The sequence below is a fragment of the Maniola jurtina genome, chromosome 24 (genome assembly GCF_905333055.1).
Source record: "Maniola jurtina chromosome 24, ilManJurt1.1, whole genome shotgun sequence".
Classification (NCBI taxonomy): Eukaryota; Metazoa; Arthropoda; class Insecta; order Lepidoptera; family Nymphalidae; genus Maniola; species Maniola jurtina.
In genome coordinates, this window is record NC_060052.1 from 7,955,467 (window position 1) to 7,983,115 (window position 27,649).

Sequence of the window (27,649 nt, forward strand, 5' to 3'; positions counted from 1 at the left end):
GTGTTATAAATTTTTAATTTACACTTGTTTTCTCTCTCGTCTGGCTTTACAAAGATTAGCCAATGTCAAGTTTGTAGTTATTTGTAACAAGTTAGTTAAACTATACAAGTATGGACCCCGTCTGTGCCGGCGCTCGCCGACACACGCACGGCACCCCCTTAGAGCGCTTTCCAGTCAGTTTTAACAACAAAATAAAAAACACTCCAAAAAGGCAGAGCACGCTCGCCAGCTAACACCAACACACACGAAGTCCCCCTTCATTTATTAATTTCATTTCTATATGTGAAAATCAGTTTAGTGCGAGTCGGACTCGCACAGCGAAGGGTTCCGTACCATCATACAAGAAATAACACTTTTTATTTTAATAACAGCCATTTTGAAATTTCTATTAAGTACTTTTTCTTAAACTTATTGACAATAGAAATACACATTCTGTGAAAATTTCAACTCTCTGCCTATTACGGTTCACGAGATGTAGCCCGCTGACAGACAGACGGACGGATAGAAAAAATAATCTTGAATTTAATCCAATTAGTCAATTCTACCATAAACGTGCACAAAACCGTGATTCAACAAATAGCGTTCAGTTGAAAGGATAATTGAAACCAGCTAACTCGTCTAATATATGAGAGGAAACTTTAGCCTGGTGTCTTCCCTACTCGACCTGTCTATGAAAGTCTGTTTGTATGAACAGTCCGAGACACATTTTTTTTAAATTTATTTAAATAGTTCGGTATACAGGTGCACTGTAATGTTTGTTATTATATAATAATTATTCAATATGTTTTGTTACGTTTATGTTATATTTGTTGCTGAGCCAAATAAATTTATCTTTTATATTTATCCATTTATTCCCCCATATCTTCTAAAGCATGATTCAACAAATAAAGTGCAGTTGAAAGCTTTATATTAAATCAACTTACTGGCCTAATCACTATCCATATTATACATGCGAAAGTAGTTTAGTTTTTTGGTTTGTAGGTTTTTTCATTTGTTGATTTGTCCTTCAATCACCTCACAATGAAGCAACGGATTGCAGTGATTTTTTGCACGGATATAGTTAAAGAACTAGAGACATAGGCTATTTTTATCCCGGAAAATCAAAGAGTTTTTAACATTTTAACAACCTAAATCCACGCGGATGAAGTCGCGAGCATCAGCTAGTTTTGGTATATGAAAACAAAGCTCAGCCTGGTTCCCTCTTATATCTTAAACCACACATTATACAAATGTGCACAAAAGCGTTATTCAACAAATATGATTCAGTTTAAGTTAAGAGATCTGCTAAATCACGTAGGTAATACACGAGAAAGAAAAATAAAGAAATTCATTTTAAATAAAGAGTTATTTCTCTAAATAACTCTTTATTTAAGATATTTGTTTTTCGTATTCTTCTCTGAGAATACGAAAATATAAAGCAAAGTAGACGAACGTGGAATATGCCAGGACGAGCGAAAACATCGCACTACGGATTGGGGGCGTCTGATAAGTAATTAAAAGCAATAAATAATTCTGAAACGCCTACGTATTTGTAGATACTTTAGGCGTGTTCCAGGTTCGGCTTTAACCATTTCAGAAACATGACTATTAAGGCTGTTTTACGCCAGAGCAACACAGTGCGATATTGAGGCATGCCACAGGGTGTTATCTGCAATCCATACCAATATTATAAACGCGAAAGGGTGTCTGTTTGTCGAGCTTTTCACAGCCCATCCGTTTAACAGTGATAGCTTGTATGCCAGGGATGGACATAGGCTAGCTACATTTTGTCCCAGAAAATCAAAGAACTCAAGGATTTCCAAAAAAGCTTTATCTATTTTGTACGCTACTTTTCCCGAAAAATCAAAGAGTTCACAAAGAATCACAGAATTATAAAAAACCCTAAATCCAAGCGTACGAACTAGCGAGCATCATCTCACTTAAAATCTATTACGAATAATCAGCAAACTAGTCACACGGTATTATTCCAAGACTTCTCTTTTTATCCCCCGACCCATAAAGAGAGGTATTATAAGTTTGACGTGTGTATCTGTGTATCTGTCTGTGGCATCGTAGCTCCTAAACTAATGAACCGATTTTAATTTAGTTTTTTTTTTGTTTGAAAGGTGGCTTGATCGAGAGTGTTCTTAGCTATAATCCAAGAAAATCGGTTCAGCCGTTTGATAGTTATCAGCTCTTTTTTAGTTACTGTAACCTTCACGTGTCGGGGGTGTTATAAATTTTTAATTTACACTTGTTTCACTGCCTCATTTTGCTCAAATGACAATGTAACGTGACAGAAATATACCCAAACAAAATATAAACTGATAAAGTAAGCTACTTCAGTTAATAAATATCTTCCGGTCCATTTTAATCAATGCCCCTTTAATATAAAGACTATAATCGCTTGCACTAATTTTGCGTTTATGTAATAAGCTGTTTTCTGAGGGTAAATAATGTGTATATGGTTTTCGATTTTCCTGGGATAGTCTCTTAAGTAAAACTGTCTTAACAATACAACTTTACTCTAAGAAAATTTTCAAAATACATAAATTCAAAAAAACTTTTTCAAACACTCAAAACTTTTCTCAATTATAATTAATGAAGTCCCTAAGTACAGGGAAATAAAATCAAACCAAAGACATCATAACGTGAACAATCAGGAAGTTGAAAGTAAAATAATACTACACAATGTCGGCAACTTCGTCCACGTACGTGGATTTAGTATTATTTTAATCCCATGGGAACTGTTTGATATTCGAGGACAAAAAGTAGCCCATGCCATCTCCGGGATAGAAGCTATCTCTATACTACTACTCTAGGCTACTTTTTATCCCGGAAAAGTAAAGAGTTCCCACGGGATCTTTAGTCTCATGAAATTTGGTACCGAGGAAGCTTGCGTGTCGGAAATTGAGATAGGCAACTTTTTATCCCGGGAAATCAAAGAGTTTACAAGGGATCTTTAAAAACCTAAATTCAAACTCGCATTATCATCTAGTGATATACAGTACAGTACATACATACACATATACAGTAGTAATGATGTCAATAACCCAACGGTTAAAGATCGGACTAGATTCCGAAACCCCACCCGTTACACCACTGTTGTACATACTCTTAGCACAAGCTTTACCTTGCAAGTGAGTGGGAGGCGAAAGGGGCATATTATTAGTCATGGTTAATACTTTAATATTCTTCTTTATTATAAATGCGAAAGTCTGTATGTCTGTCTGTCTGTCTGCTACGTTTTCACGGCTCAACCGCTGAACCGATTTTAGTAAAATTTGGTACAGAGTTAGCTTATATCCCGGGGACGGACATAGACTACTTTTTATCCCGGAAAATCAAAGAGTTCCTACGGGACTCTTAAGAATCTATCCGTTCAACTGATTTATATGAAATTTGGTACAGAGGCAGCTTACGTCCCGGAAATTAACTTCGGCAACTTTGTACCCCTGAAAAGGTCAGAGTTCCCACAGGATTTTCAAATAAACCTAAATCCACGCGGATGGAGTCGCGGGCATCATTTAGTAGTTCTATATTTCACGAAGGAAGCGGGTTGATCTTAATTGTGTGTAGGTCTTGTAAGTATGGATCTATTCAAAACCTTGTCCTGTATATTTATAAACCATGGTGCCCCTACCAATATCAATTAACATGGTATTCAAAGTGGATTACCATCAAGTCTATAAGGTAAACGTGTTAATACCAACGTATTGCTGTAATTATTACATTGTTATTCAATTAATTGTTGCATTTAATTAACAGGGCTCTCTCCGTCACTCGTTTCATACAATCGTAGTTCCAATTTCATTTAAATATTAAGCAACCAAAGTCCATGAAATTTTGCAGACATATTCTAGAAACTAATATCTATGTCTGTGGTTTTCCAGATTTCTGTTAAAATATTCGGTTTCAAAGTGACGCGGTCTTAAAAAATTTCATACAAATCTTTGAGCCCCTGTAATTTTGAAACTACATATTTTTAGAAAAATCTAAAACACCACAGACACAGATATTAGTTTCTAGAATGTGTCTGCAAGATTTCATGGACTTTGGTTGCTTAATATTCAAATGAAATTGGAACTACGATGTATGAAACGAGTGACGGAGAGAGCCCTGTTAAAGGTGCATTGAATTATGACTACCCGTTTTGCGTAGTTGAGTGATTAGTATTTAGTTAGCAAAATATGTATATTCCCATGTATCTACCCCTTCGCTGGGAAATGCGTAATTACGCATCCCCCCGGAAGCCAGCCGGTTAGCCAGCCAGCCAGCCAGCAAGCCAGCCAACCAGCTATCAACGTCATAATCACGTTGCATCGAAGCAACCTGTCGTCATGATTTTTTGAATGAATATAATAAAAGTCCTAGAGAGTCAACGCTACTTTTTATCCCATGAAATCAAAGAGTTCCAATGGGATTTTTTAAAACCTCAATCCACGTGGAATGTCGCGGGCATCAGCTAGTAAAATATTATGCTAATAAGTAATTACCTACCAAACGTTGTCAAAAACAAATCGTGAAATTGGTTTCAACTTTTGAGAATTCCAAAAATGATCTATGCCCGGGGCAAACTTCATTAGATCATTATTTTATGGCCCCAATTTGGGCCTAAAGTTGCTTAAAGCCTATGATTTGGGCCAATATTGGGCCAATTACGGCCCTTCCCAGAACGAGGGGTATGATTTGTGACGTGCCCTTGCTTGGGCGCTAATCTTTATTTAAATTTTTAATTTAGCTAAAGAAGGAGATAGCAATTAAGGTATGATAATAACCTATCAATTGCCTGCGACTTAGTAGGTACGCGAGGATTTAAATTTTTAGTACGTAGTAAAACAAAGAACCCTTAGGTATAGTTTGTCCAGTTAGTCTGTTCGTCTGTTCGTGTGTCATCTACCGCACCTACGACCACGCGGTACCTATCTACGCAATGTTCATAGACCTCTAGTGTCAGTCGGATGTTTTATTTGCAATAGGTACATTGCTAACTTTAAAAAAAAAGTTGTTTTCACTATTTTTGTGGTATTCTATCAGTAATCATCAGCATGATCACCTATCTTAATTTTTGCTGGCGCTCAGTATATTTAAAAAATGTGTGTAAGTATAATGAATGAATGGATCAATGAATATGCTTTTATTGTACACCACAAAATTAGTACAGAAAAAACACATACAAAGCACAACAAAATATAGCAGGTAAGTACAATTTGGCGGCCTTGTCGCCTTATATAATATGAATATTCGGCATTCTTCTATCGGATGGTATAGTTCCCACAGGCTACCCTGGGAGCTTCTAAGCCTAAGTATTTGGTAAGCTCTCGACCGAAATCAAGCTTCCTGCCCATTGTGTGTTCCTAATGGTTATTATTCCTAGCATGCTAACCGCGTCGTTGGCGGGGCATTGACCCCGCCGCACCTGTCTACGCAAGCCGCAGTCAGATGTTTTATTTGTAGTACATTGCGAACTTTTAGAAAAAACAGTTTTTTTCACATTTTATTGCGGTATTTTATCAATATTATGAATTATTACCTGTCTTCGTTTTTGGTAGTTAAAAAATGTATACTATATACAATCGGCATTCTTCTATCGGATGGTATAGTTCCCACAGGCTACCCTGGAAGCTTCTAAGCCTATTTGGTAAGCTCTCGACCGAACTCAAGCTTCCTGCCCATTGTGTGTTCCTAATGGTGTTATTCTTGAAAATATTTAACCCGTTTTCAAAACAACTTTCGGAGTTCTCTTGTAGTTAAGCTTTGAAATAATATTATTTGGGTACCAACTGCCTACTTGGTCTAGTGGTTAGCGTATTCGACTGCGGATGATGAGATCCTGGGTTCAATTCCCAGATGTGGTCAAAAATAGTACCTAAGTATACCTATTGGATTTTTCACATTAGCAAGGGAACATGTAACAAAACGTCGAGGTTTCGACGTCAATGGCAGGCGTCAAATGTTCAGATACTTTTGACGCCCATAGGTAGCCTATGATTGACCTATTTTTCTTTGATTTCAGATCACTCATAGCCTTCTATTTGACACTAGCTGATGCCCGCGACTTCGTTCGCGTGGATGTAGGTTTTTGAAATTCCCGTGGGAACTCTTTGATTTTCCGGGATAAAAAGTAGCCTATGTGCTAATCCAGGGTATAATCTATCTCCATTCTAAATTTCAGCCCAATCCGTCCAGTAGTTTTTGCGTGAAGGAGTAACAAACATACATACACACACACACACGCACACACACACACACATACACACACACACACACACACACACACACAAACTTTCTCCTTTATAATATTAGTGTGATTTATTATTTTTCTTACTTGTCCTAATAATTCCGTTATACCTACCTCTTTTCGTGTTTTAACGTATCTTCATTTTTATATTATTAGTCTTTTTGTTTTTTTAGGGTTCCGTACCTTAAAAGGAAAAACGGAACCCTTATAGGATCACTTTGTTGTCTGTCTGTCTGTCCGTCGTGGCTGTCAAGAAACCTATAGGGTACTTTACTTCCCTTTGAAATCGCGGGCATCAGTTATTGTTTATTGCACCCTTGCGAAGCCAGGACAGGTTGCTAGTTCACAATAATAATTACAATTTGACAGGAATTGAACGTGTTACCTGGGAGTGTTTGTGTAACAAAATAAGCTATTAAAGTAATACACTGTAATGCGACTGTAAGTGAGCGCCCTTGGGCTCAGTGGTTGGGACGCGCGACGTGGCATTCCTTGTTAACTCGTTTAATTTATAGCTGGTGAAATGTTCCTGTAAATTGTTATATTGATGGGCCCGCGGTTAAATTGTCAGGGTTGTCACAACGAAACAATATTTTTTCGTAATTAATTGTTTTCATTCGATTAGAAAGATTTAGATTTGCCATTAGGTACAGAAATTAAAACATTGTGTAACAATAGAAGGTCAAATTGCTCTGAAACCCGACTACTAATTAGAAAAAAATTTTTTTGAGGACCCCACCTTTTTGGATGTAACATCAGTCGGGGCGAATTTTTTCGTATAAAATGTAGCATATGTCACCCGGACCATAATAACCAATCGATTGACACCTCATTTATCAAAATCGGCTCAGTAGTGTAGGTGCTACGGTGGAACACACATAAATACAAACCTACATACATACATAGACTGCTAATATCGTAACCCCTTCCTTTTGGCTTTGTCGTAGTCACAAACAAGCTATACAAGATGAGAATGCTTCTGAGAATTGCGCTCAGAATTTAACGTTTAGCTAATGGAAATCAGAAAGTGCCAACCCTACTGAACGCCCCGCCTATTAGCTCCACAAACCATGCTTGGAGGCGATGTAGAAGCCAATTTGTACACAAACACACTTACACTAACTATACTACAAGCTAATTTTAACTCTAATCTCTTGTAATAAAGTCTTATTTCAGTTACGTCTTTCAAAGTAATTTCGAAGATCAAAAACATACATTCACACTATCATATCTGTGTGTATGTAATTTGAGCTCTATGCTTGGGGAATATGGTTGAGAATACATCAAATTGTATGGTAAAAGTTAATGTAATGCCATTTGTTTATGTATGACCATTGTACGTACATACATTTCATGAACAAAACTCCTACTTAGATGAATGCTAATAGCTCAGTGCGAAAAAGTTTGATTGAAATTCTGAAAGTCGTAGGTTTGAATTGCAGCTAATAGGCGATAGATAGATACATAACTGTTTCTGTAAAAGCTCGTATTAGGGAAAACTCTAAAATGTACCCAGTCTTAATGGTTAAAATCCAGATTTATGATAGCATGGGATGCGCCAGGAGACTACTCCGTCGTCTCTTCATTCAGCTTCACAACCTCCTGCCACAATATACAGGACCCATTTCTCGAGCTTCTGGCTTCGAATTTTACAAAAACACTCTAGGGGTACCTAGGTAAGTAGATTTAGTTATGATTCGGACCGTCCATATAAAATCCGCCATTTTGATTTCTTAAGAATTGTATGTACCTACCTAGATAGTGACATTCGCGCCATCGAGACGAATCTAATGACGTATCATTTATCAAAATCGGTTAAACCCTATGGTTGAACCATTGAGGAGGTAGTTATGAACGGGCATAGGTACAGACATACATACATACAGTTTAAACATAACCCTCCACTTGGGCTTAGCCGCAGTCGGATAAAAATATGTAAGCACTTATACGCTTTTGTTAATATGCTGCTAGCGTATACCAGCCTATTTATACTTACAAATAAACCAGCTCCTCTTTCGAAGTTAGTAAAAGATACATTATAATATAAATAGGTATAACTCACAACACTTTTACCAATAATGGTGTTAAAAAATATAACTCCAATCATTATCATCGATTTAAAGCATCCTACGCAAATAAAAACACAAAAAACGCAAAACATGACCTCCAACCAACAATCAATCTAATAAGCACCAATAAAACCGAGTAATAAACAATGAAATACCATTAAATACTTGCCAGAAGACTACACTAACGAAGAGTAGCGACAAAAAGTTTTGTGGAAGACAGAGAGACACGACAAACAAAATTTACAGCCCACGACAAATTGTCTAAGTAATTATCCTCAATCAGCCTCATTCATAACAGGTAACATCCATACTTCTATACTAATATTATAAATGCGAAAGTGTGTCTGTCTGTCTGTCGGTCTGTCTGTCTGTTGCTACCTTTTCACGACCCAACAGTTTAACTGATTCTGACGAAATTCTTATTGTAACAATGCATTGTAGTCCATAGTGAGCGAGCGTCAACCAATCATTCAAGAAGTCATTGCGATCGTGATTCGTTACACTGTAACTGTCATTGTGCCGTAATCGAGCTACTGCACTGTACAGTCTACATCTCCTAAGCATGTTCTGGTGTCGGAGTGAAATGTACGTTGAATGTGTTTTAGATTTGTGTGGTCTTGTGCAGTGGTGATGCATATTGCTTGCCTTTCCTAAATGCTTAGTAATGCAAAGGTGGGCGATGCATGTCGCATGCTCCACTTTGTACCATACAGCCTGCTTTGCGAATTAAGCGTTGTTTCTTATATAGCAACTTTATGTCGCAAGACACGTGTTTAATCTGGTTCAACCCTTACAAAACCGTTGAGAAAATAAACCCGAACGCATAATTGTACCCGAAACAAATTTCCATTGATGTTCGTACTTCGTGATGAGAAAAAAACACAAAATCGCTGTCGATGAGATGTATACGAACTCGATATTCACCTTAAAGCGCAGCACTACAACTTTAACCGTACCACCGATATGGACCTTAAGTTTAGAAGGTACGTGCGCGAATCGAATGGGTTATCGTTAAAGGTAAATTTGTGTTTTTATAATAGGCCACTTACAGACGCCGCAAATTGTCGGGAATTGCATCGGGTTAAACAAGGTGTCAATTTGGCAGAGTTATGAAAGCCCGAAGTTCTTGGAACTATTTGTTTTTTAAGAGTTTGTGGATGGTTTGCGATGCATCTTACGCGTTATTTGTGTATCGATCGGTCGATGGTGTGGGCGTGCGAGGTGTTTTATTGAATGAGATGGAATGGGGATTTATTTTGTATAATTGGCGTATGTAGTGTCTGGTTTAGTTTCTTTTATTTGTATTATGGATATTATATTTTTTGTTCGCCTGTTCCCATTCAGTTGAATAACTGTTATATTTTAGCTTTTATTATAAGTATTGAACATCTATGAATAAATTTTTATGTGACTCTTAATTTGAATTTTAAATTGTTTACTTATTTTTTGATGAATTAATGAATTAGTATAAGCTTTTCTTGTACCTAAATTCACCTAATACCTAAGGCGTATTATCTTTCGGTCAAATATATTAAGAAAACTTTATTTCATATTATAATTATTTTATCCGTATGCATAATTTTGGCCATGAAAAACAATTTTTCTTGTAACGTATTGCAAATTTCAACCTTGAATTACATAACATTTATCATATACCCGTTACATTCGGCAATACATACACTTTTTACGACAACATGCCATTATTTTCCAGCAAATTTAAGTAAATACACAATACATCACTCTTTAATAAAACTTATCGACAACCAGACAGAGTGATTTATCGACTACACCCATCCCTATACCGCCGAACGAGATTTATATCACGTCATTAAGTATAAAATATTTCTTTTAAAGGTATAATTAGTTGTTATTAATATTATAAATAATGTGAAAGAGCCCGAAGGCTCATATTGATGGTTGTGTTTAAATTTCATTTGCTTTATTACACTAAAGTAAGGCATGAAACATTACAAAGGTAGCATGTGAAAAATCATATGAAATGCGTTTTCATTACGTCGCACCTGTTTGTTACCTTTCTGTCTGTTAAAAATCTTACCCTGAAATCCTGCAAAATAACTATAATATGCATGGAACACTAATAATACATTATTAAGAATTATATAGTTATATGCAGATATAACAAGATATATGCAGTGATTATATGCAATGATATAACAATAGATATATGCAGATTTAAAGAAAAAAGTTTCATTCTTATATCAAAAATCGCGTACATCTTGGCTTTGGATATATTATTTTTGATCGACGTAAACTAAAAGAGCGAGCAAGTATTGCGAAGTGTTAGAAACTTTGTTTTGCGAACAGATAACTGGTATCCCAATTAGCTTTAGAGTGTTTTTAAAAATGAACAACAAATAAAATATCTGAAAGTATTAATTTCCTTCCAATATCTTGCAGAAATTCATATCTATATTCAAGTAACATTCATTTGTGTGTGAGAACTTATTGCCTGTGAAATTTCACCTGTGAAAAAAATAAAAATTAACTAAAAGTAGCAATCATTGCCATGCCTACTCCGAAGGCTTAATAGCTAAGTGGTTGTGACACGCAATACCATTTATTAAGTAAGCCAGTTCGATTCTAGTTTCATAATATTTTAATACTTAGCAATTATTGTTATAAATGATTGAGTTGTTTGTTGATTCGTTTATAATACGCTAGTGTAATTCAAACTTACATATTACTTACTGTTAGACACTTACAGTCATACCTAATAACAAAAACATATATTAACAACTAGATGATGTCCCGATTCGTCCGCGTGGATTTAGTTTTTTAAATATCCCGTGGAAATTTTTTGGGATAAAAAATAGCCTAGCCACTACTCAGTCAGCAAGTCTTTAACTAATTATATCATCAAACCAACAAACAGACACAATTTCGCATTTATAATAATGGGTAGTGATTTATACACGTACTTATACATTCAACATGTAGGTTTATGGCTTTATAAGTAAGTACATAGTGTGTTTAATAAGTAGTAACACAGAGAGACAGGCAGACAGACAGAATCTGTAAAGGCTTTAATGATTTTTTCAAACAAAATAGTGAGCAAGAGAGCAGGCGGATCACCTGGTGTGAAGTGATTACCGCCGCAAATAAACGTTTACAGCACCAGAGGAACCACCGATGTGTTGCTGGTCCGCCCCTTGAACAACCCCATAAGTTGTAATCTAATGGGAACACCGCAGAAGGGAGTTGATTCCACAGTTTGTGATTTTTCCTACCTATAATTACATATGTATTTACTTTTAAAAATCTATACTAATAAATAAAATTGGAGTGTCTGTCTGTAATTTCGAAATAACTACCACATATTAAGGTTATATGGTTATTTGAACGATACCATAACTGAATCACACGTTTTTAAAATTTTTGTCTGTCTGTCTGTCTGTCTGTCTGTTTGAAAAGGCTAATCTTCGGAACGGCTGAACCGATTTTAACGGGATTTTCACATACAAGTAGAGGATTGACCAGGGTGTAACATAGGCTACTTTTTTAACCGACTTTCAAGCAGGGAGTTGTGTTTTTCTACCTATGTACACCGAAATCTCTGAGATTTCTGAACCGATTTGCGTCATTTCTTTTTTAATCGATAGAGGAACTTTGCGACATTGTTTCATAAAAAATTTGGATTCCAACTCCTCAATCCTGATGCTGCAGGGGATCTGACCAATCCACGGGGGCGAAGCTGCGGGCATATTATAATAAAATATTAGTTATACTTTCCCTCTTAGTAGCTTCTCGCTATCCATTAAGTACCTATTTTTTTTTTTTTTTTGTTGACGCTGGGGAATGCATTTACGCATCCCCCCCGGAGGGAGGGTATGTGGGACTCGCCGGCCGAGAGGCGACCGGAATACCCACTAAACCCCAGCGGCGCTACTGCGCGTCGCCTGGCGACTGGGTCACGGGAACGGCCGAAGCAAACAACCGCGACCCAGCCAGCGACGTCTGCTAAGGCAGACCCTCCACCGGGGACCTGCTCGGTCCCCATCGACGCACCTCCGGGACGCACCAACGAAGTGCGTCCCCCGACCTTGGGACGCGCACGTCGCCCGCGTCCCATCCTCCGCTTCATCCACTGTGCCCTCTGCTAGTCAGAGGGACACGCGGAGAAACCTCCCCCCCTGCCAGGTCATTAGCCATAGCTAACAATATCTCCGAAGAGAAATTATTAGCCATGTTACCGGGGCGCACCGGCCCGAACACTGCTCTTCCCCTCGGACGCATCCAAAAGGGACCAGCAGCATCCAGGCACACTGGGAGGTTACCTGGCTGGCGCCCCATCCATTAAGTACCTATGCAAAAATTAAAAAAAAATTTTTTTGAGCCTGTGTAACTTCAAAACTATCCATTTCAAAACTTCAAACACTTTTCTAGAATAAATCTTTTTTTTTTCTTTGTTTCTAGAATATAATGTACATAATTTAATGTACTGCCAGTATCTTCGGAACCTTGCCTAAAGGGCCTCCTTTTAATAATATATTTTAATTATTATATATTAAATTTAATTGATTTTGATTGATTAATATTCAAATGAGAACCAAACTAGATTCGTATCGAGAACGTTGAGGAGTGCACTAGGGTTTTTGCCCTTAAGTATACCTAGGGACATGTCAAGAAGAGAAGCTAAGTATACAGTATGGCCTCCATTAATACAAGTATTAACAATGAAATCCCAAACCCACAATCAGCAAAGACAGGCAAGCGCCCGGAACGATCATAAAATATATAGCAATAAATTCAGCTGTCATTAAACTCCAGTCCACCTCATTATATCATGCAGAAAACACATTATAAATGCGATGGTTCCCTTAACAATTACCCTTTACATCGGTAATTTGCGCACACTGCCAACATTTCGTGAAATTACCCTAAAACCCACTTAAATCCCACCCAGATACAAACAAATCCGTACCTTAACTACTACCAAATAAGAGTTATTACAATCGCAAATATAAAATTGGCAGCACCGAAATTCCTTGCCATATTTGCCACGTCAATTTGCACTTTAATAGAGAGGGATAGAGTTTAATTTAAAATGGTTGATGGAGGTTTTTGAATCAGCAAACATTAAGCTAGCGCGAAACCATTATTGAATTTACTTTATATAATAACGTTTAATCACTGGAAAGCATCAGATGATGCTGCCTCGTTACTGCGAGCGAGGGATGGGATAGTATCGAATATCGATATTTTTGACAAACTTTAATCTACTAGGTATATTTACTGCAGGGTTGAATTTATTTATGAGAATTAGTAAATTTACTTATTTGAAATTGACATCAAAGTTTTTTTAAATAAACTTAAATAGTGATAGGTAATAAGAATATTTATATTTTCACTGTGTGAAGGCTGTGTGTGTGTGCACCCATTGCAGCTTACTTTTTGATTAACAAGATAAGATTGAAAACTATGAAATATTATGGTAAAATTGTTTTTCTGTCGCTTGGTATATTTCAATTTTGTAGTACATTTGTATTTATTAACTCAGAATTTTCTCCTGTTTTATTTGAGATCCCATGCGATACAATAGCAAAAAAATTTGGAGACCCCCACTTTTTTGATGTGACATTCATATAAAATATAGTCTATGGCGCCCGGACCTTTACAACGAATCAATTATTACCTCATTCATCAAAATCGGCCCAGTACTTTAGGCGGTACGGTGAAACCTGGATACAAACATACAAAATACATAATATATTACGTACATACATAGACTGCTATAAAATCATAAGCCTTCCTTTGGGCTTGCTGTAGTCGGATAAAAAGGGGGGAAAATACATGTTGGGAATTGTAAGATATACTGAATACCTACTTAATTTTCATTTTTTTACTTTCAGATGTAGACACCTTCATCGATATCGACCCAAGCACATCCCTAGGATCGCCAGCGGCGCGCGGGGCGTGGCACTCATTCCCAATAATTTATACCGCTAAATAATCGAGCATCACTTTAGGAACAGCACACCACTAATTGTTGGTTTTAAGCCTCTCTTATCGGAGGCCATAATTTCCTCTGTCTGTTTGTATTTTCAGAAATCATTTACTAGTGGTAATAATAGCATATAATATAATATGTATATATATATATATATAACTGTGATGATGTATGGAGAGGAAACGTGGATACTGACTGGCCTCGTCCAGAAACTAATTTTTTAATATATAAATATTTGTAAGTATATATTATTACATAATAGTTATCTACTATATATGTTTTGTTTTTTTTTTCATGATTACTGTCTATCTTTGCTGTACCTATTCTACTCCATTTACAACCTCTCGCACTGCCAAGGGTCACTGGTAGAGATCTCTTATAGAGATAAGTGCTTCCCTGTCCACTTATTCTTTCCTTTTATTTATAATGTTGCAACTTTCTGGTACAAATAAATAAATAAATAAAAGTCACTCAGCGCGCTATGAAGAACACTCTCGATCAAGCCACCTTTCAAACAAAAAACACTAAATTAAAATCGATCATTAGTTTAGGAGCTACGATGCCACAGACAGATACACAGATACACACGTCAAACATATTATAACACCCCTCTTTTTGATCGCAGAAGAACAAAAGCGACCGACATAGCTCAAAGGATTAGCAAGCTGAAGTGGCAATGGGCAGGTCATGTTTGTCCAATCACTGGCCAAGTAATTTTGTACCTACTTAAGGTGCCCACGCACTCGAACTGCACTGCAGCGGAACTGCGCGTCGCGGCAGTGACGTACGCGCGTCGCGGCTGGAGAGAATATCGTGCAGGGCGCTGACGCGACGCGCAGTTCCGCTGCAGTGCAGTTCAAGTGCGTGGGCACCTTTATACTATACTGTAACTGTGTAATTGTCCAAGGCAATTAAATATCGCTTGGTTCCTCATGATGTTTTTCTTTATACTGTTAAAACAGGTGATAGTTAATTGCTTAAAAACGCACATAGCCACAAGTTGTAAAACTTTCCGATTTGCGTCTTTTTCAGTACCCCAATACCCCATTAAAAATCAAAATACCCCATTTTGATTTTTCTAGAATTTTATGTACCCAGTGGCATTCGCGCCATCAAGACGAATCTAATGACGTAGGTATTTATCAACATCGGTTGTGCCGTTGAGTAGTTTCGAGCGGACATTGGAACAGACATACAAACATACATACAGGTCTAACAAATAACCCTCCTTTGGCTTTCGCCGCAGCCGGATATATGTATAAAGGGAGCTGTGAACGTAGTAATTTGAAAAAGAAAAATATTTTGGAGCTTATTACTCGGAAGGTTTCGAAAAAAATTGAGCTGCCTTGTTGATTCTAATACTCATGTAAAGCCCATGTAAATAATGTTAATTCCTTGTGTTATCAACTTAATTCTCAGATAGCTTAAAAAGCTCATATTAAAGGCGTAGGTACTTAATAAAACTTACAACACACAATTTTCTATGGAAATATTATGGAAATTAATTTTGTGTCATATAATTATTGACACCACAAAAAGTTTTACCTACCTAAGTACAGATGGATTCTTTATCAAGGCAAGACTCCAGCTGGGTTTGTAAAAAATACGGGAGCTTTATTTACGCCTGTCTGTCTGTCTTTCTGTCTGTCAGTCTGTCTGTCCGTCCGTCTGTCTATCTGTCCGTCCGTCCGTGCGTCGTGTCTGTCAAGAAAACCTATAGGGTACTTCCCGTTGACCTAGAACCATGAAATTTTGTTAGGTAGGTCATATAGCACAAGTAAAGAAATAAATCCGAAAACTGCGAATTTTTGGGTACATAATTAAAAAAAAATTAAAATGTGTTTAACTTTTCAGAGTAAGATAACTATACCAAGTGGGGTATCATATGAAAGGGCTTCACCTGTACATTCTAAGAAAGATTTTTATTAATTTTTACGCATAATAGTTTTTGATTTATCGTGCAAAATGTCGAAAAAAATACCTGAGTACGGAACCCTCGGTGCGCGAGTCTGACTCGCACTTGGCCGGTTTTTTAAAATTGGCAGTTTTTAAAAGCTTTGTTCCCGCTTCCTTATTTTTTTTTTTTTTATTTATTAAGGAACGCTAACAATATACATATTTAACATTTTATATATACTTACTTACAAACTATTACATGACCGATATGTATATCAATAACTAGCGTCCACAACATTTTTGTAGAGCGCCAGTAAACTTTAATTATTACAAAAGACTTAACAGATATAATAGATACATACAAGTACTTAAATAATAGGTTCCTTCCTTCCCACACAGGCTTTTTATGGCTCTGGATTCTAGCCCTCTTAAGCCCAACCTTCAACGGCATTTAACAGCCTTATTAATGAGTTTAACCCTAACTTCCAACAAATTAAGTGGACATATTTTGTAATCTGTCCGTAAGTATCTTATGTAAATCTTTGTTAACATCTTAATACGGGAATAGCTTATTAAGATTGCACTTCTTACGCGCTTTTCCATATTTACTATTTATATTTACTTTTTACTTTTTATCACACTAATATTATTAAAGCGAAAGTTTGTATGTGTGTGTGTGTATGTTTGTTACTCCTTCACGCAAAAACCACTGGACGGATTTGGCTGAAATTCGGAATGGAGATAGATAGTATCCTGGATTAGCACATAGGCTACTTTTTATCCCGGAAAACGCGGTTTTACTTTTTTTGTTGTTCTAGACCTAAAATTAAGTTAAATATCGATTTATTTCTCCATTATCTGTGCCCAAAAACAATAAATATAGTAAAACAGTTACCTATAAGTATTATTTTAAGTTATGAGTTATGACTCTTGAATCATGTCGGCTTTAAAGGAAACTTTACTTTGAGAAATTAAAAATATTGATTAACTTGCAAAATCTTGCAAAAAACGTAATTAATTATAAACGTTGATTTGCTCACACATCACGCATCTCGCTCTTCAGTAAGTTCCGCCCATTGTTGACTGCAAGCATGCTCTCACTTGACTTTGGCCATGGAGAGCACTCTTAAGAATCAAAGTGCACGTCCACGATTAATCGTAATACGTATCAATAGACAGTAAATTATCCGACATCGCGGCGCGGGGTAATTAATTGTGCGCAGCGGCGTTCACACGCGAGGCGCAATCATCGCGCTGTAGCCTTACAACCGTATAGATTCACCAGGAATAAATAATTTCCATTCCATCCCATCAGCCTGTACGCGACCACTGCTGGACATAGGCCTTTCCAAGAGCGCGCCACCAAACACGGTCCTCCGCCTTCCTCATCCACCCGCTCCCCGCCACCTTCTTCAGGTCATCGGTCCAGCGGGCTGGAGGTCGTCCCACACTGCGCTTATAAATAATTACTCCCCATCTTCTAGACTTAAAAAGAGGACTCTTGTGGAGCCATATCAAGGCAGCAGCCAAAGATAAGGAGACATGGAAAACAATGTTCCACGAATGAATAACAGGACTCCATCATCATGTTTACACAAAAGTTAAATTTTTTTTTCGTTAATTTGTTAAAATATAACGATAGTTTACAAAGCTCTTCTTCTTCTTTGTATATCATGGACTTCCGCAAAGTAACGCCTGCTTCTATACAATATAACTATAATAATAGTTCAAGATGTTGTCGGAAGAAATCAAGCCGACTGAGAACTTTTATCGAAAGTGCTGTCTTATTCTTTTGAAACACTTATCACACTAATATTGTAAAGGAGAAAGTTTGTATGTGTGTGTGTGTGTGTATGTGTGTGTGCATGTTTGTTACTCCTTCACGCAAAAACTACTGGACGGATTGGGCTGAATTTTAGAATGGAGATAGATTATACCCTGGATTAGCACATAGGCTACTTTTTATCCCGGAAAATCAAAGAATTCGAACGGGAATTTTAAAAAACCTACATCCACGCGAACAAGGTCGCGGGTATCAGCTAGTTATAAAATAAGCACACAGATATCACATTAGTATCTACATTGCAAACGTGCGAAGTTTCCTACCCTTTGCAAGGGTGTATAATAATATAAATTATCCTAGGGGCAATAATAATAAACTTTAAAAATTTACGAAAACTAATTACGTTTTGGTACGCGACACCGCTGTCAGCTGCTCTACTACGGGCTCTACGTTACTTGCTTATTGGCTTGGACATTACAAAATTTCGTAATCTAAATTTCATTTTATGACAGTTCTATTACATTCTTAACTCTACCAAACAATCACAGCGCTAAACTGTTTGTATGTGTGAAAGAGACACCACCAACATTCCTCCTGACAGAGAAGGAGACATTCAGAAATATTACGTCACAGCAGGGCATCTTCCCGAACCCCGCATTAAATTATATCTTCTCTTGAAAACTTACCGTTCTTTAAAAAAAATGCTTTCCATTGCGCGCATTGTATGAAAAAAATTCAAAGTCAAAGCAATTCATTCAAATTATTCTCGGTAGGAAAGGCATTCCGATTCAAAAGCACTTGAAAAAGTTTAATTGAATAAAAAAAATTTGAACTTTGAAAATTGGTGACATTGTACACTTTTTGACTGTCCACTATTGAATATGTAAGATGTCAATTAAAATTAAGTTACTAGCCACTTTCTTTTATAATTGTAGCAATTTGCTATCACAGGAAAACCAAATAAAATGTGATTAATGGAAAGAGTAAAGACGCTCAATAATGAGGAAGATGACATAGACAGTAAACCAAAACAGATATGCAATACTAATATAGTCTGTTCAAAATGACTTATTACGCGCCATTTTCTCTCAACGGGTCAACTGTCATCTCAAAAGTACGCTTCACCTTTAAAATACGGACTAAAATCGTACTTTTGACATTAAATTTGACACATAAAGTAAAAATGGCGTGTGAGAACTAATTTTTTACGCATTATACATTCGTGTTTTGTGTGATGTGCATGTGGGTAGCGGTACAGACTGATACATGATACATGATGCGGTGTTAACGCACCTATGCGTAAAATGACATAAAACATGACCCATTACCAGTCTATAGAAGTCGTCTATGGAAACTTATAAAAAATCTTAGCAGAAAATACATAGTGCAAACTGCGAAGTGCGAATGCATCAAAATTATAAACAGAAATGAATACGCAATGTATGTTATATAGGTTGAGAGTTAAAAATGGTCGTAGAAGTTAGTGTAGTAAACTCGTTAAGTAGAAGTGTTTTGGTTTATTTTCATAACTACGCATATCTATCACTGTTAACGATGTTTATTCAAGCAGTTTCGGTAGGCTATCCATGCTTTCCAGTATATTTAGGACATAATATAAGAAATATTTGCGGACTCCAGCCCGCTAGGCCGATGACCTGAGGAAGGTGGAGGGGAGCGGGTGGATGAGCGTGTTTGGTGGCACTCTTGGAAAGGCCTATGTCAAGCAGTGGATACAGGCTGATGGAATAGATTTAGGAACATATAACAGTAATGGCGTAGCATAAGTGACAACAATAATATTATATGTAATCCCACATGAAATAAAGTTATGTCATTTAGTATATTATGTTATAAACTTATTATGCAGGGTATTAAACTAAAGAAATTTAATTTTTTCCAGTTTACAGTGACTCACAATGACTATAACACAAGTTCTGAAAAAGCGGCCACGAAAAACAAACTCAAGGGCTGCTAAAACAAGAGAAAGGCATTTTTTCCTTTGAACTTATGAATGAATTTACTTTGACTGTACACCAGAGATGAAACAGAAACAGTGAAATGAACAAGTGTAAATTAAAAATTTATAATACTCCCGAGAACTGACAAGTGAACGTTACAGCAACTAGGAAAGAGCTGATAACTTTCAAACGGCTGAACCGATTTTCTTGGATTATAGCTAAGAACACTCCCGATCAAGTCACCTTTCAAACAAAAAAAAACTAAATTAAAATCGGTTCATTAGTTTAGGAGCTATGATACCACAGCCAGATACACAGAAACACTCGTCAAACTTATAACACCCCTCTTTTTGGGTCGGGGGTTAAAAATAGACATTGATAAATAGAATTTTATTTAAGTACTAAATGATGCCCGCGACTTCATCCGCGTGGATTTAGATTTTTTGAACCCCGTGGGAACTATTTAGTTTTCCGGGATAAAAAGTTGCCTATGTCAATTTGCCGCAGACTAGCTCTGTACCAATCGTATAAATCGGATAAACGGATGGGCCTTTAAGAATCCCGTGGGAACTTTTTAATTTTCCGGGATAAAAAGTAGTCTATGACCTTCCTCAGGACGTAAGCTACTTCTGTAACATCAAAATCGGTGAAACTGTTGGGCCATGAAAAGCTAGCAGACAGACAGACAGACACACTTTTGTATTTATAATATTTTTATGCATTGATCTACATAATGTATGATCTAGTAAATAAATAAATAAATAAATAATGCATACTAATATTGTAACTACTTGCGCTCAAGACTAGCCGATCAAAACGAAATATCACATACTTAATTTCACGGGATTAAAATATATCAGGGCATAGTCTAGTGGCAATTTTCCTGTCTACGTGTGTAAATGATGGTCACCCTGGCATAATAAGGTTTAGTAGTAATTCGGGCTTTATACCCGAGCCATACTAATGACGTTGTTACGGTAGCCTTTTTAACTGTCAGCCTAACTGAGGCTCTTATATTGTGATGAAATTCACTTCTAGAGTTCTAGAGTTTTAGACCAGCATTATACATTACTAGAGGATGCCCGCGGCTTCGCCCGCGTGGAGTTTGGTTTTTGTTAAATCCCGTAGGAACTCTTTGATTTTCCGGGATAAAAAGTAGCCTATGTCCTTCCCCGGGATGTATCCCAGTTCTGTTCCCAAATTTCATTAAAATAGGTTCAGCGGTTGGGCCGTGAAAACGTAGCAAACAGACAGACACACTTTCACATTTATAATATTATAGTATGGATGGTACACATTTTTGATGTCGTAGCTACTAATTCTGGACGTAGGTAAAGCGATAAAGCCACTTTTGCGCACTCTACAGTCTAATTTTATTGTGATCTGTGTCTTCGCGTAGATTTTGGGATGAAATTCCAATAATCCGTCAATTTTATTCCAGAAAATCAATGAGTTCCCAGGGGATTTTTGAAAGACTAAACCAACGTGAACGAAATCGCTGGCATCAGCTAGTAAGATCACAGCCATTAAACACAATACTTTCTTCACTCCTACATCTCCAATTCGTGGTCTGTGCTCCAAATTAAGAAAAAAACAACCCGAAGGCTCAACATCTTAATAATTCAACATGGTTCCTCGCTCTAAATAAACACGTTTTAAAATATCAAATTATAATATTTCAGGGACTAGTTCATTTATTTATTCTCGGTTTCTTCGAGTTCTGACTCACTCTTGACCATCTTTTTAAACTTGTAATATAATTTTTTAATCTGTTTTTTTTTAATCACTGGTCTTACGGCTCTGGGTTCTAGCCCTTTTAAGCCTGGATTGACTGAGAACACAGAGATAATCATAACCATTAATCACAATACTTTCTTCACTCCTACATCTTCGAATTAAAAAAAAACCAACCCGAAGCCTCGACATCTTAATAATTCAACATGGTTCCTCGCGCTAAATAAACACTTTAAAGCGTGACTGTTAATATCTTTATCCGTTTTAAAATATCAAATTATAATATTAAGCATTCTGGGACCCGGTTCATTTATTCCGGCTTCACAATGGACCCCTGGTGCGAGGGGTGGGGGGAGCTACCTCTCTGTTGTGCCCCGGAGATGTATTAAACCGATTAGGATTGGGTTACATGGAATCTTTCGGATAAATGTTTCAATAAGATACCAGGTAATACCACTCTGTCTCGTTGGTCTAAACTCTAATCACTAGTGACTAGTGGTTAGCATGTTTGACTGTGGATGACGAGGTCCTGGGTTCGGTTCCCAGGTCGGGACAAAAATGTTTAGGTATTGGGTTTTAAAAAAAATAATAACTTTATAATTAATTTGACGAGCAAACGGGCAGACGACCTGATGTTAAGTGATTACCGCCGCCCATGAACATGTGCAGCACAGAGGTAACCGCGCCGATGCTTTTCCGGCCTTTCAGGAATTCGTTGGTCCGCCCCTTGAATGTTCTGTTAAACAATTCTCAGTACTTGGTCTAGAGTCAGGAAGTTGGCGATGTTTTACTCCCATGCCTCGAAGGACGCGTAAAGCTGTTGGTTCTGCGCCTGGTCTAGCTCTGGTCGTGTCGGAATTCCGTCCAATCGGGCTATGAGAATGAGGGAATAGAGAGTGCACCTGTATTTGCGCACACACGTTTTGTGCACGATAATATAATTGGCTAATCTCTATGGAGATTGACCGCCGTGGCTGAAATTCGGTTGAAGGGAAAATTATTATTAATATGATCACCATATTTTTTTATTTAATTCTAAACTTTTAAACCAGAAGTATTGAACTAGGAACTCTTCTCAGAATGACAAGGGTTGTTCGGCCCTAGTCTGCCACGCTACGCCAATGCGGATTGGCAGAGTGGAGAACTCTCAGGCATGAAGGTTTCCTTCACCGTTAGAGCTAGTGAAAATTAATTTGTTAATTTTTTTAAAAGAAGTATCTATAATATTTTAATTTTAAAGCACAGATATTAAATTCCTGCGCCATATAACCAACTCCTACTATCGCACATTTAATTTTAATAAATAAAGTCATTCAAACGATAATCGCGATTTCGCGCTGTGTCCGACCATTTATACAATTGTACAAACATACACAAACACATTATATACACCTTATTTCTATACGAATAAGATATATTTTTATTTGTCTTGTGTACATAAATAAATTTGTATTAGCTAAAGTATTTTTTGGTACGTTTTGGTATCACGTATCGTGGTAACATAAATGCGGGTTATATATTGTTTGCACTTTTTAAATCGATAATAAAGTGTTTTGTAGCCGTTCGATTGGTTACTTGATTGTTTTGTAACCAGTGATATTAATGCCCCACTGGACCTGGCATTTCACAGTAACATTATTTGACGATTCAAAAGCACTTGCAAAAATTTATTTGAATAAAAATCTAGTCTATTCTATTCTATTCTACTCTATTCTACTCTACTCCACTCCACTCCACTCCACTCTACTCTACTCTATTCTATTCTATTCTATTCATGGATCCAACGAACATAGGTGTCCGCATGTTACGAACATGGACAAGTTAAAAAAAAATCAAAAGAAAAATAAAACTGACTTCAAAAACCACAAACACTAAATAGTAAAAAATAATTTTTGTTTATACACGTGTAATGTATTTATGAAGTTGAGAGAGGATAATAAAAGAAACTACAAATCCAAGTGTGAAGCTCGCCCGACTTCATACATACATTACACGTGTATCTGTGTATCTGTGTATCTGTCTGTGGCATCGTAGCTCCTAAACCAGTCTTTCCCAACGTGGGCGATAACGCCCCCTTGTGGGCGCTGCAGGCCTAAAGGGGGGCGGTAAGAGACCCAGAAAAAAAAGGGGGCATTGTGTAGGGCTTTGGGCTTTTGAGTAAATTGGAACCTGATATCAACAAACTTATTGAACAGCATCAGATTCAACCTTCACATTAGTTTTTATATGAGAATTGATTATGTTTGTTTTATTTTCAATAAAAGATACTCTGTCCGAATACTATAAATTTGCGTTTCAATAATCAGTTATAAGTACTTAGCGGTTTTTTAGTATGTTTAAAAAGGGGGGCGTTAAAAAATAATTTATTCTTAAAGTGGGCAGTAGACAAAAAAAGGTTGGGAACCCCTGTCCTAAACTAATGAACCGATTTTAATTTAGTTTTTTTTGTTCGAAATGTGGTTTGATCGAGAGTGTTCTTAGCTATAATCCAAGAAAATCGGTTCAGCCGTTTGAAAGTTATCAGCTCTTTTCTAGTTACTGTAACTTTCACTTGTCGGGGGTGTTATAAATGTATTACACTTGTGTATATTTAAATAAATCACACTAATATTATAAAGGCGAAAGTTTGTATGTGTGTGTGTGTGTGTGTGTGTGTGTGTGTGTGTATGTCTGTTACTCCTTCACGCAAAAACTACTGGACATATTTGGCTGGAATTTGGAATGTAGATAGATAATATCCTGAATTAGCACACAGGCTACTTTTTATCCCGGAAAATCAAAGAGTTCCCACGGGATTTCGAAAAACCTAAATCCACGCGGGCGAAGTCGCGGGCATCGTCTAGTAACATTATAATATTTAGTATGGATTTGAGTAAAATGAAATGAAATGAAAATTTATTTCACAAATTTAGATATACGCATTTCATGGAGTCCTGGCCCCTAAACTAGGACAGCCCGTATTATAGGGGCCAGTGCCTTCCCATACAATGTTTATAATTAATTGAAATAAATCTAATTATACGTTAAAAATACAAATATAAATTGTTATGTAAAGGTTGGTGTGTGTGTGTGTGTGTGTGTGTGTGTGTGTGTGTGTGTGTGTGTGTGTGTGAGAGTGTGTGTGTGTGTGTGTGTGTATGTGTGTGTGTGTGTGTGTGTGTGTGTGTGTATGTGTGTGTGTGTGTGTGTGTGTGTGTGTGTGTGTGTATGTGTGTGCGTATATGTCTATGATTTTGATCAGATTATATTTTGCGCAATGTATGTATTTAGTAGTTTTTCTGTTTCCTCGTAATTATATTTAGTTAGGTAGTTTTTTAGGCATTTTTTAAGACCATGTTTATTTAAATGGGTGATTTTAACTTTTTTGTTAATACACCTATACAAGTACGGCCCTAAATAGTTGAACTGTCGTCTGGCAAAATTGGTTTTGGTCCTAGGCAAAGCAATGTGAGTCTTTCTCCTTTTTTTATGTTCCGGTGACATAGGAGAGGGGTTGTTCGCATGATATCGTAGAATGGTATGCATGATATACAATTGTCGAACAGTCAGTAGTTGTGATTCCTTGAATAACAGTTCAGTTGGAAATCTACGCGGTTTCCGAAGCATAACTTTTATGATGGCTCTCTGTGCCCGTTCTATTTCTATCATATGATTTGTGGCAGCTCCTCCCCATGCTGGGATACAGTATGTTAGAATGGACTGAACAAGAGCGGTATAGACGTTATACAGTAGATCTGTGTCAACTATGTCCCGTAGGTTCTTAAATACATGTATTAAACGCCTTATTCGTTTGGCCACCGCTGATATCTGTGGTTGCCAATTTAAATTCTCATCTATAATCAAACCTAAGTATTTTATATATGATGCTTTTTCCAGGGTTTCACAAGTGCAAGAGTGTAGTCTATTTACTGCTGTATTGCAGGGATAGGTATGCAACTTAAGCTCAAAATTAAGCGGGGGTTGTGACGCTCGTGTAATACTAAAGCAGATATAATTCGTTTTTGATGCATTGACAGTTAGCAGATTTGTTTCTAGATTGTGTACTAAGGAATTATTGAGCCCTGGAGGGGAATGGGGCTGAAAACAAAGAGAGTTAAAAGTGTTCGTAGTACGAACACAAGTCATTAGTACTCGTACGTTCGCCCGCAGGTTTCTATTAACTCCTCACCCGGCTGTCGGGAGGTTATGAGTTAATCAACGGGTGATTGACAGCTTGACTGGTACGGAGCGACGTGTTTGTTTTCTGTTGTGTGAACTTGGTTTATTTACATGTAAAAATCGGCCAAGTGCGAGTCAGACTCGCGCACTGAGGGTTCCGTACCCGGGTATTTTTTCCAACATTTTGCACGATAAATCAAAAACTATTGTGCATAAAAATAAATAAAAATCTGTTTTAGGATGTACAGGTTACGCCCTTTTATATGATACCCCACTTGGTATAGTTATCTTATTTTGAAAATTGAAACATATTTTAATTTTTTTTTTAATGATGTGACCACAAATTCGCGGTTTTCAGATTCATTCCTGTACTTGTGCTATAAGACCTAGCTACCTGCCTTTCATGATTCTAGGTCAACGGGAAGTACCTACTTATAGGTTTCTTGACAGACACGACGGACAGACAGACAGACAGACAACAAAGTCAACAAAGTGATCCTATAAGGGTTCCGTTTTTCCTTTTGAGGTACGGAACCCTAATTAAAAAAAGAATTATGCAGCTAGTTGGCTATTTCACGCTACTTTGCTTGCGTGGACATAAGTTTTTAGAGTTCCGTACCGGAATAGTGCCCAGTGCCCATGGTACCCTATTATTAAGCCTCCGTTGTCCGTCCGTCTGCCCTTCTGTCTGTTAGCGGGCTGTACTGTACGTGAACTATAATAGGTAAAGAGTTGAAATTTTCACTGTGCTTTTTTAATTGAAAATATTTAATACTAGCTGACGCCCGCGACTTCGTCCGCGTGGATTTTGATTGGGATTATCAAAATAGATTCTCCCGTATTACTATCTTTGATTAATATTAATTTTAATGTCCGATTAAGAAACCCTAGACCTTTTGTCCTTAATGTTTACAAGAATAATACTTCCTTCTATAATCCAGTTGTTCGTATGTGTCGCCTGTATAATGATCTTTTCACATTAAATCATAATATTGACATTTTTATCAATAATATTAATAAATTTAAAAAAGAAATTCATCAACTTTTTTCGTAACATTCTTCTTTCATCTTTATTTTTTAAATACTGTTCGTATATATATAAGATTTAATTTCTATGCATATTTGTCATTTAAATACTTAATCTCATGTAGTAACCACTTTATATTGTAAATATTATTGTAAATTTTTATTAAGCCTTCATGTTAAAAATTCTGTGTATATCTTGTGTAATGTATATTTTATTTAGGTATAGTATTGCTGTGTACACCTATTAGGGGTTGCCACTTAGATTAGGATCTTTTGTTTTTATGTTTGGACCATTTTTAGTTACAACCTGTTGTGTGTACCTTTGAATAAATAAATAAATAAATAAATAAAATCCCATGGGAACTCTTTGATTTTCCGGGATAAAAAGTAGCTTATGTGCTAATTCAGGATATTATCTATCTCCATTCCAAACAGCCAAATCCGTCCAGTAGTTTTTGCGTGAAGGAGTAACAAACATACATACATACACACTCACAAACACACACACACACACACACACGCGCACACACACACACACACACACACAAACTTTCACCTTTATAATATTAGTGTGATAACAATAAAACTTAAAGCTAGTTTTATCTGTGTATTTGTGTTTCAATCTGTATTTCTATTGCCACTATAACAAAAACATAAAATTTCAAAATGACCACCATAACAAATAAATTTCTATGTCTAAATGTTCAGCTCTTAGTTAAAATTACTCTTTTTTAAAATGACTATGACATACAGACTAACAAATTAACTGGGTAAAATTATATAATGAACTCTTACTACGAAATCCAAAAAATCTAATTAGCAACAGAATAAAACCCC

The 27,649-nt window shown here is 36.7% G+C and overlaps 1 long non-coding RNA gene across 1 annotated transcript; it reads left to right on the forward strand.

Annotated features, from left to right (window-relative positions):
- Positions 1-4,888: 4,888 nt before the first annotated feature.
- On the forward strand, positions 4,889-27,416 carry LOC123877499. Its single transcript, XR_006798606.1, has 3 exons — positions 4,889-4,958; positions 12,943-12,953; positions 27,406-27,416. It is a non-coding gene; the product is annotated as an uncharacterized LOC123877499 (long non-coding RNA).
- Positions 27,417-27,649: the final 233 nt, after the last annotated feature.